This window comes from Lissotriton helveticus, chromosome 1_1, assembly GCF_964261635.1.
Source record: "Lissotriton helveticus chromosome 1_1, aLisHel1.1, whole genome shotgun sequence".
NCBI classification, from domain to species: domain Eukaryota; kingdom Metazoa; phylum Chordata; class Amphibia; order Caudata; family Salamandridae; genus Lissotriton; species Lissotriton helveticus.
The window spans coordinates 925,859,494-925,871,532 of NC_136057.1; the positions used below are offsets into that span (position 1 = coordinate 925,859,494).

The window sequence follows — 12,039 nt, forward strand, 5'->3', positions numbered from 1 at the left end:
AACTACGCACTCTGTTCGCTCCTACACTACGACTCCCATAATGCATCATGTGTATCGATGCAAGTTTAACAGATCCAAAATGGCGGCCGCAGTTAGAAACAGCAAGTGAGGAGGCAAGCAGTATCGTTTCCACCTAATGGAGCGGAATCCAAACATTCAGGTAATGCGCTAAGAGAAATGCGCCAGCCTTTGCTGCAGGGTAAATAAGCAGGGAACGCGTGTTACAGTTCACCGCGTTCTTCTTTTTGTTATCAGATTAGTTTGTTATCCACCGTGCCCCGGCGAAGAGCTTGAAGAAAAGGACACGACCCCTTCCGCTGCTGATAAAGAAAGAGAAAGGTAGGGAATGTCTGGCTTGAACATACGGGTAAAGACAACGCGAAAGCCTTTTTTATAAATAGATTTAAATAGAAAAACAGTGTACTTAATGGAGGTTCTGTTCAAACTAGGTGGAAGGGTCCGTGGTGGCAAAACCGGACGAAGCAGCCCAGCTGCATCGCGATTTTGGAAGACCCAAAAGGTAGGGTAGGTTCAGTGTTCATGTACCCACGCAACATACTAAGTATGAAATAAGAATGTAGCTAAAAACATTAATGTGTCTATAATTAGGATCAAAAGGCAAGCAGAGATAGAAAATTCTTCCCCTCCTCCGGCAGCGCCAGCCCGCGCAGACGGAGGTATGAATCTTTACATTTTTGGTTTAATTGAATGTTAAAAAATGTTCTACCACTCTACAAGTTTAGAGCTAGACTAAGGAAAACATGTCATTGATCCCTAGACACTCCCCCAGAGTCGAAGAGAGGAGTGCAGTAATTAACAGCAGTTACCAGCAGTCACCCACAGAAAAATACAGGTAAACATATAACCTGTCCAAACGGTTTAGTAGAGGACTGAGGGAATTGAAGGGTCATTAAAACTTTATGTTTTTCTGCATCCTCAACAGATAACTAACAGAGCCCTGATGACGGTTTGGGGAATTTTGACCCGAACCTGAAACGCGTCGGCATATCCATCAAGAGCGAAGCACCGCATTTTTTGTCCTTTTAACTGGATGAAATGGATATTGTAGCTCTTGTTATGAAATCGCTTTCTGTTTAGAAATTGGAATTAAATAATTGATTTATTGTATTGTATGAATTCCAAAATGATGAATTGTTGTTTTGTTGGATGTTTTTGAAATGTTCTTTGAGTTGTGTGTAAATATATGTTTTGTATATGGTGATGTTAGATTAATATGCATTTTGTTGACCAAATAAGAATGTAAATATCTCCTGATATGTGTATTTTTCTCTGTCAACCAAAAAAAAGTTTTTTCTAAAAATTCAAATCAGTAGAAGGTATAAATAAACATACAAGACCGGATTCAATGAATGTGTTTATTCGGTCGTTGTAAAAGCAATAGTGTAAGTAATGTGAGAAGGGGGCATCTTCTTGTATGTATATTGTATAACGGTCCTGCCCTCCCTCAGCCCCTCCAAGGACCTAACTCCCTTTTTTGCGCTCTTTTCCTCCTGTCAGCAAGAGATTGATGTAGGCTTGGATCTTCATGCAATGAGTGAGGAAATCTTAAGCTTGTTTTCCTCCATTGCTCAGGTAGTCTCTGGCCTTTTAACCACACAGGTGGCGGACGTGGCTTGGCTTCCCGTCCATGGTTTGACAGTAAGTGCTCCCAGGCTTTAAGGTGGTTAAAGGTAGCCCTGAGAGAGGTGACCCTGGATAAAGACAGAGTGTCTCTGTGCTGGCGCCTTTAAAAAGAGACGCTGAAAGATCGCAGGCTCCAATTACAAACGCAGGCATGGGAGGACTTAATCAAAGCAGGTGAATTGAGGGATTCAGCCCTATTTTGGAGATCATAAATAGCCCCTGCTTTGCGGAACCAGTCTGACCGACCTTGTGCCATCATATTATGCTAGATGAGTGGGTTTCCCACTTTGAAAAGGTATATAATGCAGGTTACCCAGTTGAGCCATGGGTAGATACATCTACTGGCCTGGCTGTTATTCCCATGAGCGTCTCTTTGGACGAGGTATACTCAAGCATCAAGCTGCTGTAATTAAATAAGGCCCCGGGCTCTGATGGAATACTTCCGGACCTTTTCCGTGATAACGTTGAGGTCTGGTCCCCTATATTGACCCAAATCTTAAATGTGGTGACCTCGAAGGGGATACTGCCCACTTGGTCTACTGCCACTATAGTACCAATTTTCGAAAAAGGGGAAAAGGACAACCTACAATCTTATCGCCTGATCTCCCTCATTGATGCTATCGTCAATGTTCTGGGTCAGGTTCTTCTATCTAGATTGTCCTTGTGGGCCATAGACAACCAGATTTTATCGGACATTTAATAGGGTTTCTAGGAAGGCCTGTCAACCCCAGACCAATGTCTCAACATTTACCTTCTGATATCTAAATATACATTGACACAACGGGTGCTTTGTATATAGCCATCAAGGACCTTACGTCTGCTTTCGACCGATAGAACTGGACTAAGTTGTGGGACATACTTATTTCACTCCATGCCCATACGACAGTGTCTGTGAGATGATACGACAGTGGAAGTGAGATTTTCCTATGAGGGGGGCCTTACCAATCACGGGGACTGCATCAAGGCTGTATTTTAGCCCCATTTCCATTCTCAGTTTATATTAATGGTCTCGAAGTGACCCTTTTGGCACTTCAGTTGGACCCCCCAAGAGTGGGTAGATATCTGTCACTTTTACTCTATGCAGACGACACGGTGCTCATGGCCCGTTCGGCCCGGGGCCTGCAGGTTGTAATAGATTGATTTGTTGCTTTAATGGACAGGGAGGACCTGTCTGTTAATTAAGTCCTCTGTTTTAGTTGCGGGCCCCTGGGGCTCCTAACGAAACGTTTTAAAGCTGGTCACCATACTCTTGATAAGGTACCAGCTTTTCCCTACCTGGGAGTGTTATTTGATGATCAATTACATGAAGAGCCCTCTTGGAGGGCAAGCTGAGTGAGTTGAATAAAACTATGGGGGCTGTTACCAGCTTCACTAGTAGATTGGGTTCATGGGCACCGAAGGTCATTTTAAAATTGTACAAATCCAAAGGCATCTCAAAGTTTTTATATGGTATTGAAATCTGAGGGTATGTCCCCTCTCACAGGTGGCTGAAAATAAGTTTCTGCGCTGGAACCTGCGAGTCCCCCAAGGTACATCAGGTCCTCTGTGCACGAAGAGTTAGGGGTTGACTATTTGGTGAATCAATTGGCAATTAAACCTTTATTGTGCTGGCTGAAGATATGGACATGTGAGAATAAGGGCTTAAATCGCCTGATCCTATTGGACTGTTTGGCCTTGGATTACAGAAATAAAATCCCCTGGATACGATATGTAAAGAAGTCTTTTCATGCCATAGGGAGGCCAGAATTTTTATTTGCACACAACACTTTAAGCCCCGGGGATGTCATTATCACAAAAGACGCAACGTGAAAAAAGTGGCTCAGTAAACCCTCAGTGAGGGTTTATGTTGTGTTAAAGTCCATCCTGGGTATGGAACCCAATATTTCTGCTTTAAATAGCACTCATGATAGATTTCTAATCACAGGTTTTAGATTTAATTACCTTCATTATCTTTTAGCATACCCGGCTGGAGTTTTTTCTTTAAATCAAAGAGGACCCTGTGGCTGCGATCTTAGATCTCCACAGAACACCCTCCACTTTGTATTATTGTGCAAATTGTATTCACTGGCAAGAAAACAATTTCTCTGACCCCTCTTAAAGAACTTGGGGGCATATCAGCAAGGCGACGCTATAAAATTATCGCCGCTTTTGTTTTTGGAAGAAAAGCGGCGATAATTTTATTGCCTTATCAGCAGGGTAATCCTTGCCCGTAACGCCCACCTTTGCATCTCTAATGAGATGCAAAGTGGCCGTTCCGTCCCAAAATAACTGGAGAAATGTCGCTAACCGACATTTCTCCAATTATCAAGGGAATCGCTAACCTGCTTAGCGATTGGAAAAGAAGCACTAACCGTGCTTAGCGCAGAATTCTTTTCGCCTGCCGTTGATCTGACTTAGCTATGTAATCCAATGGGAGGTGGATTCAGGGCCGGACTGAGAACCAAAACCGGCCCTGGCAAAGTGCTCGGCCGGCACCCTGGGGTTGCGACCGAGCTCTTTGCAGGGCCGGTTTTCGGCCGATTTTGTTACAGGGCCAATTTTGCAGCTATGCTAAGCTACGCTGCAAAAACGGCCCTGTACCAAAAACGGCTCCCAGGGCCCAAAACCGGCCCCCACCCTTGCGGTGCACCGGGGGATTGCCCGGTGCCCGCAACGGCCAGTCCGGGCCTGGGTGGATTACATGGCTAAGTCCACCCTGCCCTATCAGCAAGGTATCGCCTGTCACAGTGCGATTATTGCTGGATTTCCAGCGATAATCACACTGTTTTGTGGCTAACGCATGGATTTCTATTGCTTGGGAGATAAGCATTGCTGATAGCACGCTATCTCCACGATAGAATCCAGCGTTAGCCTGCGATAATTATCCTCGTGCTAAGAGCACTGAGCGATAATTATCGCAAGCCCTTGCTGATATGCCCCTTGAAGTTTAGGCAGGATAAAGTGGCACTTTTGAACTTACAGTTGTTGCCGAACCCATATACCCTGTGTGCAGTATTACGTTTTTTGCAGGCCGCTTACAGATCTAGGCTCTCTAGAATTGATTGATCTCTGTGTGGCCTGCACTCACGTGGTTCTTTTTAGCATGATGGTGTGTACAGCTAATGACCCTCTATTGTTTTACCAACTTATTTATTTTTAAATTTGGTGATGTTTTATTAGTATGAAATGTTGTTATACTATGCTTTGTACGCGTCCTTTCATTGTACGATTGTTAGATTGTATCTTTTATGGACGCTTTTTGCATCTGAATAAAGAATGAATTATTATTATTATTATAATTATTATTATTACTATTATTATTATTATTATTACTAAACAAAACTGGAAGACGGGCCTCAAACTATGTAAACAAGTTCACATAAAACCGACTTTAATTCCAAACCATCAGCTCCTGCTTACTTCACTAAGCAAGTTCAAACACGTTTGCACTATGAACACAACATATATAACACAAAAAGGATTTCACTACCAACCAGGGGTCTCGCTCATCAGACTGACCACTCATGTGCCTCTAGATGTGTAAGTGCAATATACATGGACCTAGAGTCATGAGTGTTTAAGGTCCAAAGAATGGAACAACCTAACCTCGCTTCTAAAACTCCTACTGAACTACCTCCCATCAAGAACCAGACTTTTGCATTTACTGATATATTTACAGAGTTTTTTAATGTGTTTGTGGGCTTTCGAGCACTTAGATTGTGCTCCTGTAGGCCTCATGAATGGTGCATAAGAGCTTGAAATTAATTGTTTATTCCATCAGAGCCAGTGGAGTGATCTCAGTGCTGGGTTCATATTGTCTTCTTTCCTGCGAGAAAGTTGTGGATTTAATAACATTTATATAGGCACTCACTCAGTGCAACATATTTTTGCACTGTCTCAGGGGCCTTATTAATGTTTTGTTATGCTATGTTTTGTGCATCAGGTTAGCACCAGAACAAAACATTTGTTAATTTACCGTAAACTCTTTCTTTCACTCTGCACTCTTAGTATTATTTCCCTGAGAAGGACATGGTTTATGATGTTATAATAATGAAGGTACACCGTTAATAGACTCATTCCAGCTCAATGATCAGGGGCATATTTACTAGAAAATGACACAGCGCAGCTCTGCAAGCCAACTTGCTGCACTAATCTGCGTCATTAGGAAAGTGCGGGGATGCATCATATTTACAGCAATATGAAGCATTCCTGTGCTTTCCTCTGCGCTTGTGCACAATTGTCTGCATAGCACCACTTAGGCACCCTGACCTTCCAGCACAAAAACGATCATTGGTTGCATTTTCCTCCTTCTATGTGTGGTGCACAATGCAGCACACAAACAAAAAACAAACAAGAAAGAGAAATAAGGGGGCGTGGCTTCACTACTGAACGACATGACTGCCGGATAAAACAGCTCCGGAGTACTCCGACCATGCCCCGTAATACACCACACTAATCCGTCACCTAAACCACGGCGGGACCGCCCGAAGCACCATGGGCACTAACGAGTGAAAAACTGAGCTGCGGGTTGCCGCGGCTGAAAATATAAGACACTGCAGCCGGTGGCCTCTTTGGAATCAGGAGGCAGGGCATGGCATGATTCTGAGCCGTGCATGGTGACATCGCTGGACCAGCCCCCCTGGCAATGCGAGGCCAGGGACCGTGGCCTACCTTCAAAGAAAATTCAGCGGAGCGCAAATAGATATGGCCCTGCGGTGAGACTGCAGATTGAGGCGAGGACCTGACGGGGGCTAGAGGAGACAAGCGTGGCAGCGGTCCCATCCTCGGCGCTAAGTGAGAGGCCAATAAAGTGTGCCATAGAGGTACAGTGTTCAGCACCGACTGTCCTTGCACCCTCCTGGCCCCCAGTGAACAGTTGGACGGTGTTGCAGGTTCGGCCGGATCGCCCAGTATCTAAACTGCCACGGCAGAGTGGAAACCAGAGAAGTGGGTCATACTATTAGGTGGATTAGAAAATAAAAAAGCCCTGATTGCAACTGGCATCTTGTGACATGCGGGCTTGGGTGAGCTTAACCCTCATACATGATTGGCACAGTCATGGAGGCACACTCTGGGGCCTGCATTCTCTGCATGTTTGGGGGAAGCATCTAAATTCAGTGGCCCTGGACGTTACATAGTGGGTCATACACAGATCAGTCCTGGCTAATCATGACACTACCGCCCTGAAAGTGTTGCGTAGAGACGCTGCTGCAGACACAACTGAATAGCTCAAACCCGCGCACTGGACATCAATAAGGCGCTGAGGGGGGCAAAGCAGACCCTTGAGCACAGCTCCCACGCACTGAGCTGGGGTGGACTGGTGCCTATATTATACAGGGCGAGCAGGGTGAAGGAATACGACGCACTGAAACACCACAGACAGGAGAGGGCGCAGGAACTAGAGGCGAAGACCTGGCCTGATTGGAGAGTATTGAGATGTCGGGCGCCAAAGGTATTAAAGGCTTGCAGCAGACGAAATTAGACAAATTTGCAATGCCGAAATCAACTGACTCCGAGCACAACATCAAAGGTAAAATGATGGCCAGACCAGAACGCGAAGACCAAGATCCAACGTTGAAGGACGCTTAGCAAGATTTGGGTCCACTCCTTTGTTTTCTGGGTTACACTCCTCAAAGACCAGACTAGTCCGTGTAGTTCATACCCAAATATACACCAAGAATTTACTGTAATGTTTCACTTCTTGTTCATTGAAAGCAGTGTACTACAGTTCGATCGCTCTCATTTAGGTTGGGAGTCAGAACAAAGTTGGACATATTTCTTACTCAGAGTCAGGAGGATGATGGAAGGACTCAGGAACTACCTCAACAACAGCCAGGAAATGGAATTTATCAACTTCAGGGAAACCAACATGATGATGACTCTTAAAGGCCTACTCTGCTCGGTGGACTGGTCGAGGTGCATTAATGTGGGAAATGCAATGCAGCTGAGTGTGTGTGTTGGCTCAAATTTAAAACCCCTCCATATGTGTTCGGTGGGGGACCTTTTGTTGTAAATTGTAAGTAACCGGAGATAGACATGTTATGTCCTATCAACACATTTCATTATGCACATACTTGGCTAAATGTTATGATGACAGTTGTGAGATTGATGAGCTAGGCACATGCCGCCACTTGTCTGTGATTAGTTGTAATTTACTCTCACTTATCAGTTAATTGATCGCACATGAGCCATAAAATAAATGATTGTCATCTTGCTCTGCCTCCTAGTCTTCTTGGTACTCCCCTCATGAAGCTAACTTACTGTCCTTCTCTTTGACTCTACAATATAATTTCCGTTTTACAATATGCAGGCCTTCCATTCTCCAGCACAAAAGACAAAAACTCCATAAAACTCCTGCTTACCTTATTGGACCGCTTCAGCCAGGCAAGCAGACTATACAAGAAGAATGTAAAGGCACCACCCAATTTGGCAATACAGTATCATTTTTAAGAATAATTTTTTAGAACTGTGTGGACTCACTTCACTCCTCCATAATTTGTATTTTTCAAACCTAGATGACAGAACATCCATACTAATATTATAAAGAGAGAGCCCAAACCTTTGAGGCGGGCAATCTCAGTAACCACAGCACCAATCACAACACCCAATACAGCGTTGGAAAGGGCAGTTGCAGCAGAAGGACATAGGCTATGCAGACGGATAAAAAAATGTATAAAAAAATTGCAAAAAACGACATCATCCAGAAGGCCGAGGGCCAAAATAACATCAAACAGGAAATGATGTAATATTGTGACTCACTATATTGAGACTGAGAGCCAGGAGCCAAATTGATCGTGAACAAGGGATATGCTATCCCGAAACACGTAGATTTGTGCCTGCCTGCTTGAGAAACTCCATGCTGTGAGGATTAAATAAAAAACCACATAAGTGAAGACAAACGCGAGTTTGTCCTGTTTTTCTCCCAGCTGGGGGAATTGGTTGTGGATTTAAATGCGGATGGTTCTGCCGCAGGGATTTACGAACCGGCGAGAGACCACCGCAAATTCTGGCGAAAAGGAACCGAGGGGTATCAATATATATATATATATATATATATATATATATATATATATATATATATATATATATATATATATATATATATATATACTAGCAGCCCGTCCCGACGCTGTCCGGGCACTTACATGCCACACACCGCGTCAGTGTCCACTCCCGTCCGTCCTGACGTTGTCCGGGCACTTACACGCCACACACTGTGTCAGTCTCCACTCCCGCCCGTCCTGACATTGTCCGGGCACTTAGACGCCACACACCACGTCCGTGTCCGCTCCCGCCGACGCTAGACGCACACAACACGCGGGGCACTTACACGCCACACACCGCATCAGTGTCCGATCCCGCCGACGCCCCGACGTGATAGAACGCTATCCTGATGCCGATGCTGCAGGCGTGAGTATCAGACCTCACACGCCCACAACGCTAAACGACACGCCCACAACGCTATTCGCACGCTGTAGATTGCTTTTCACACGCCCACCTCTGAGCTGGTGCCACTCCTATGGACTACTTTGCCCCACAATGTTTTTTCCCCTTACAAAGTATATGTTGGGCTGCTGTATAGCCTATGTCCATCTGCTGCAACTCCCCTTTACAATGCTGTATTGGGTGTTGTGATTGGTGCTGTACTTCTTGAGCTTACCCGCCTCAAAGGTTTCAGCTCTCTCTTTATAATAGTAGTATGGCTATATCCATACTAATATTATAAAGAGAGAGCCCAAACCTTTGAGGCGGGTAATCTCAGTAACCACAGCACCAATCACAACACCCAATACAGCGTTGGAAAGGGCAGTTGCAGCAGAAGGACATAGGCTATGCAGACGGCCACCATATACATTTAAAAGGTAAAAGAACCATTCCAGCAAAGTAGTCCATTGTGGGCGTGTCTGCCTTCTTCTGTGGGCGTGTGCTGGGGGCGTGACAAACACTGGGGGCGGACAACGTCGGGACGGGCTGCTAGTTTAGATATATAATAATAACTTTGGTCTATGGGGCGGAAGGACTGTTTGCAATGCATTTAACTGAACTGTATCATACTCATTCCTTTATTTCCGTCCACAACAGATTAATGATGTGCTACTAATGAATGCCAAATGAATACTGTCGTTGTGTAGTGTTTGTCTTTGTCACAGCATTCCCCAAATCCCCATTCCTGTCTAGTCATCAAAACCCTAACCCTCTTCCCCCAGGTTGTGTGATTTATTGAGGTGTGAATTAATATATGCCAATAATGCAATTAGTGGGGCTGATGTGTTGAAAGCGACACCAACTCATTGCAGGATCTTCTATAACCTGAGCAATAGCCCTCACTGGCTCCATCTATCCACCCATGCATAAAAGTGATCCATAGTTTAGATATAGAAGAACATCACTTGTCAGCACCATCATTCAGGCATTGTGTTGTATAAACGTTGAACCTTTTTCACTCCAGAATTTCAGTGCACTTTTCCTGATTAGAGTATTTTGTAACTTTCAATTTAATTGCCTGTGATGAATACTCCTTCTGATTAATCCCACAGTTGGAACTCACCTAGATGGGAATGGGACCACCACCATTAGGAATAGGAACAGCACCGTGGGGAAACCTGCAGCAACTAAGGTTTTGGAAGATTGAGAGAGGTAGCAGCCATCGCTTAGTTTATTCAGGTAAGAGAACTATGGAGTGAAGTGAACTAGTTCAGTTAGTAAGTAAGCAACTAAATTCTACTGCAGATAAGTAGTAGTTTTCTAGGCTTTTGCAGGCAATAAAGGGCATGGCACCATACCCCCCTAATGGTGAAGATAGATACAGAGGGTATTAAGACAAGGGTATATAGCTAACTATAACTAACCGGTATACACTTTGATAAACAGATTATGAAAACAGGCAAGTCATCAGTGCAAAGAAAAAGTGAAACACAAACAAACTACTTCAGGCATAAAGTATGATAACATTATTTTCCCTTTTATATTTAACAACAGAAAACCCACCCTCTCTTCCCACAATAGGCCCACCCCTCTCCCCAAACAAATTGCCCCATCCCCAACCAATGTCCAAGAAGAAACATTTGAAGAACGTTCCCAAACACCCAGTCCCAACTCCTTCCCCACCCTCTCCATCCACAACAAAAGTTCCTCCCACCAAAGCAAAAATGTAAAGAGGGTTCAGAAGAGGGATTCATCAATGTGGGTCTGGAGTTGATCCAGGCTCTGCTCTATTCATCCTAACCGGCCTTTGAATCAATCCATTCACTGCAGAAGGTGCTGCTGATATAGGTGGTCTGAGCGGGGGCATTTGTGGCAGATAGGGCCCCTGATAGCTGGCGCCAGGATGCAGGAGGCTGCAGCTGGCTGGATGAACTGGCACCCGGGGCTGCAACAGATGCTTCTGCCTCCTCATCCTCCATGGCCACCAGCTGCCGGCATTTGCCCTAGAGGGTCTCCAGGCTCTTCCACTGCAGCCGGGCCACTGTCTCCTGCCAAGTCGGTGGTGGTGGTGGACCAGCAGGAATAGGTATATCAAGAAAAAAGACACATTTTAAACAATGCTCTGTGCAAACACTCGTTAAAAATTAAATAGTGGGTGGCACAGTAGCAGCACATTGCTGGTCCCTCAGGGCTATTGGAGTTTGATGTGATTAGGAAAATGGCAGGGCCATTGTTTACCCACACATGCTTCACATAAAAGCACACACTGTCTGGCTGAAAAGAAATAGGGCAGAATAGCATCAGATTTAATAATAAAAAAGTGACTTTCTTTTTCTCTTTAAATGGCCTTTCTAGTAAAAAACTAAACATTTTGTTGAAAAATAAAAATAAATTACCTCTGATTAATGAGTAAGGCATTATGCATTATGGAGTACAAGCTCTTGTGCTAAGTTAATGGAGGCATGCTAGCTAGCACATCAGGTACTTTGCTACTCTCTGCAGTCTGCAGATGGGCAGTTTTAATGGACAATTATCTTAAAACACAAAGTGGTTCTGAACACAACAATATCAAAGTCTTTAGAAATCCAGTGAATGGCAGTATATGTGTGCACATAGAAAACTTTCCAGTAGCCTACTGGATTTTAACTGCTTGATTTGATTCAATTTGAAAAACATCCCAATAAGGAACTTTTTTGAAGAAAAGAAACAGCATCTGGAAAGTCTTCTATGTGCACACATATATTTTCATTCACTGGATTTCTAAAGATTTTGATATTGTTGTGTCTGGAACCACTTTGTGTTTTATGTTGCTTTTGATTTGCTTCCAAATTATGGAGTAGAGAGGGATGTACTCCTTGGTTTCCTGCACCATTTCTTACCTCCCACACATTGCATTGACAAGTAGCTTTTTGCCTCAACCCTCTGGTCGCTATTATATATATATGAACAATTATCTTACTTTAATTCCAAAGGACGCGCTCTTCCCCAAAT

General features: G+C 44.2%; 1 long non-coding RNA gene across 1 annotated transcript in view; it reads left to right on the plus strand.

Moving 5' to 3' along the window:
- Nucleotides 1-12,039, plus strand: part of LOC144771478 (uncharacterized) — a 317,699-nt gene that overhangs the window by 110,073 nt on the left and 195,587 nt on the right. The window contains exon 2 of the long non-coding RNA XR_013599305.1: nt 10,161-10,287. This is a non-coding gene — a long non-coding RNA (uncharacterized LOC144771478). The remainder of the gene's footprint in view (nt 1-10,160; nt 10,288-12,039) is intronic.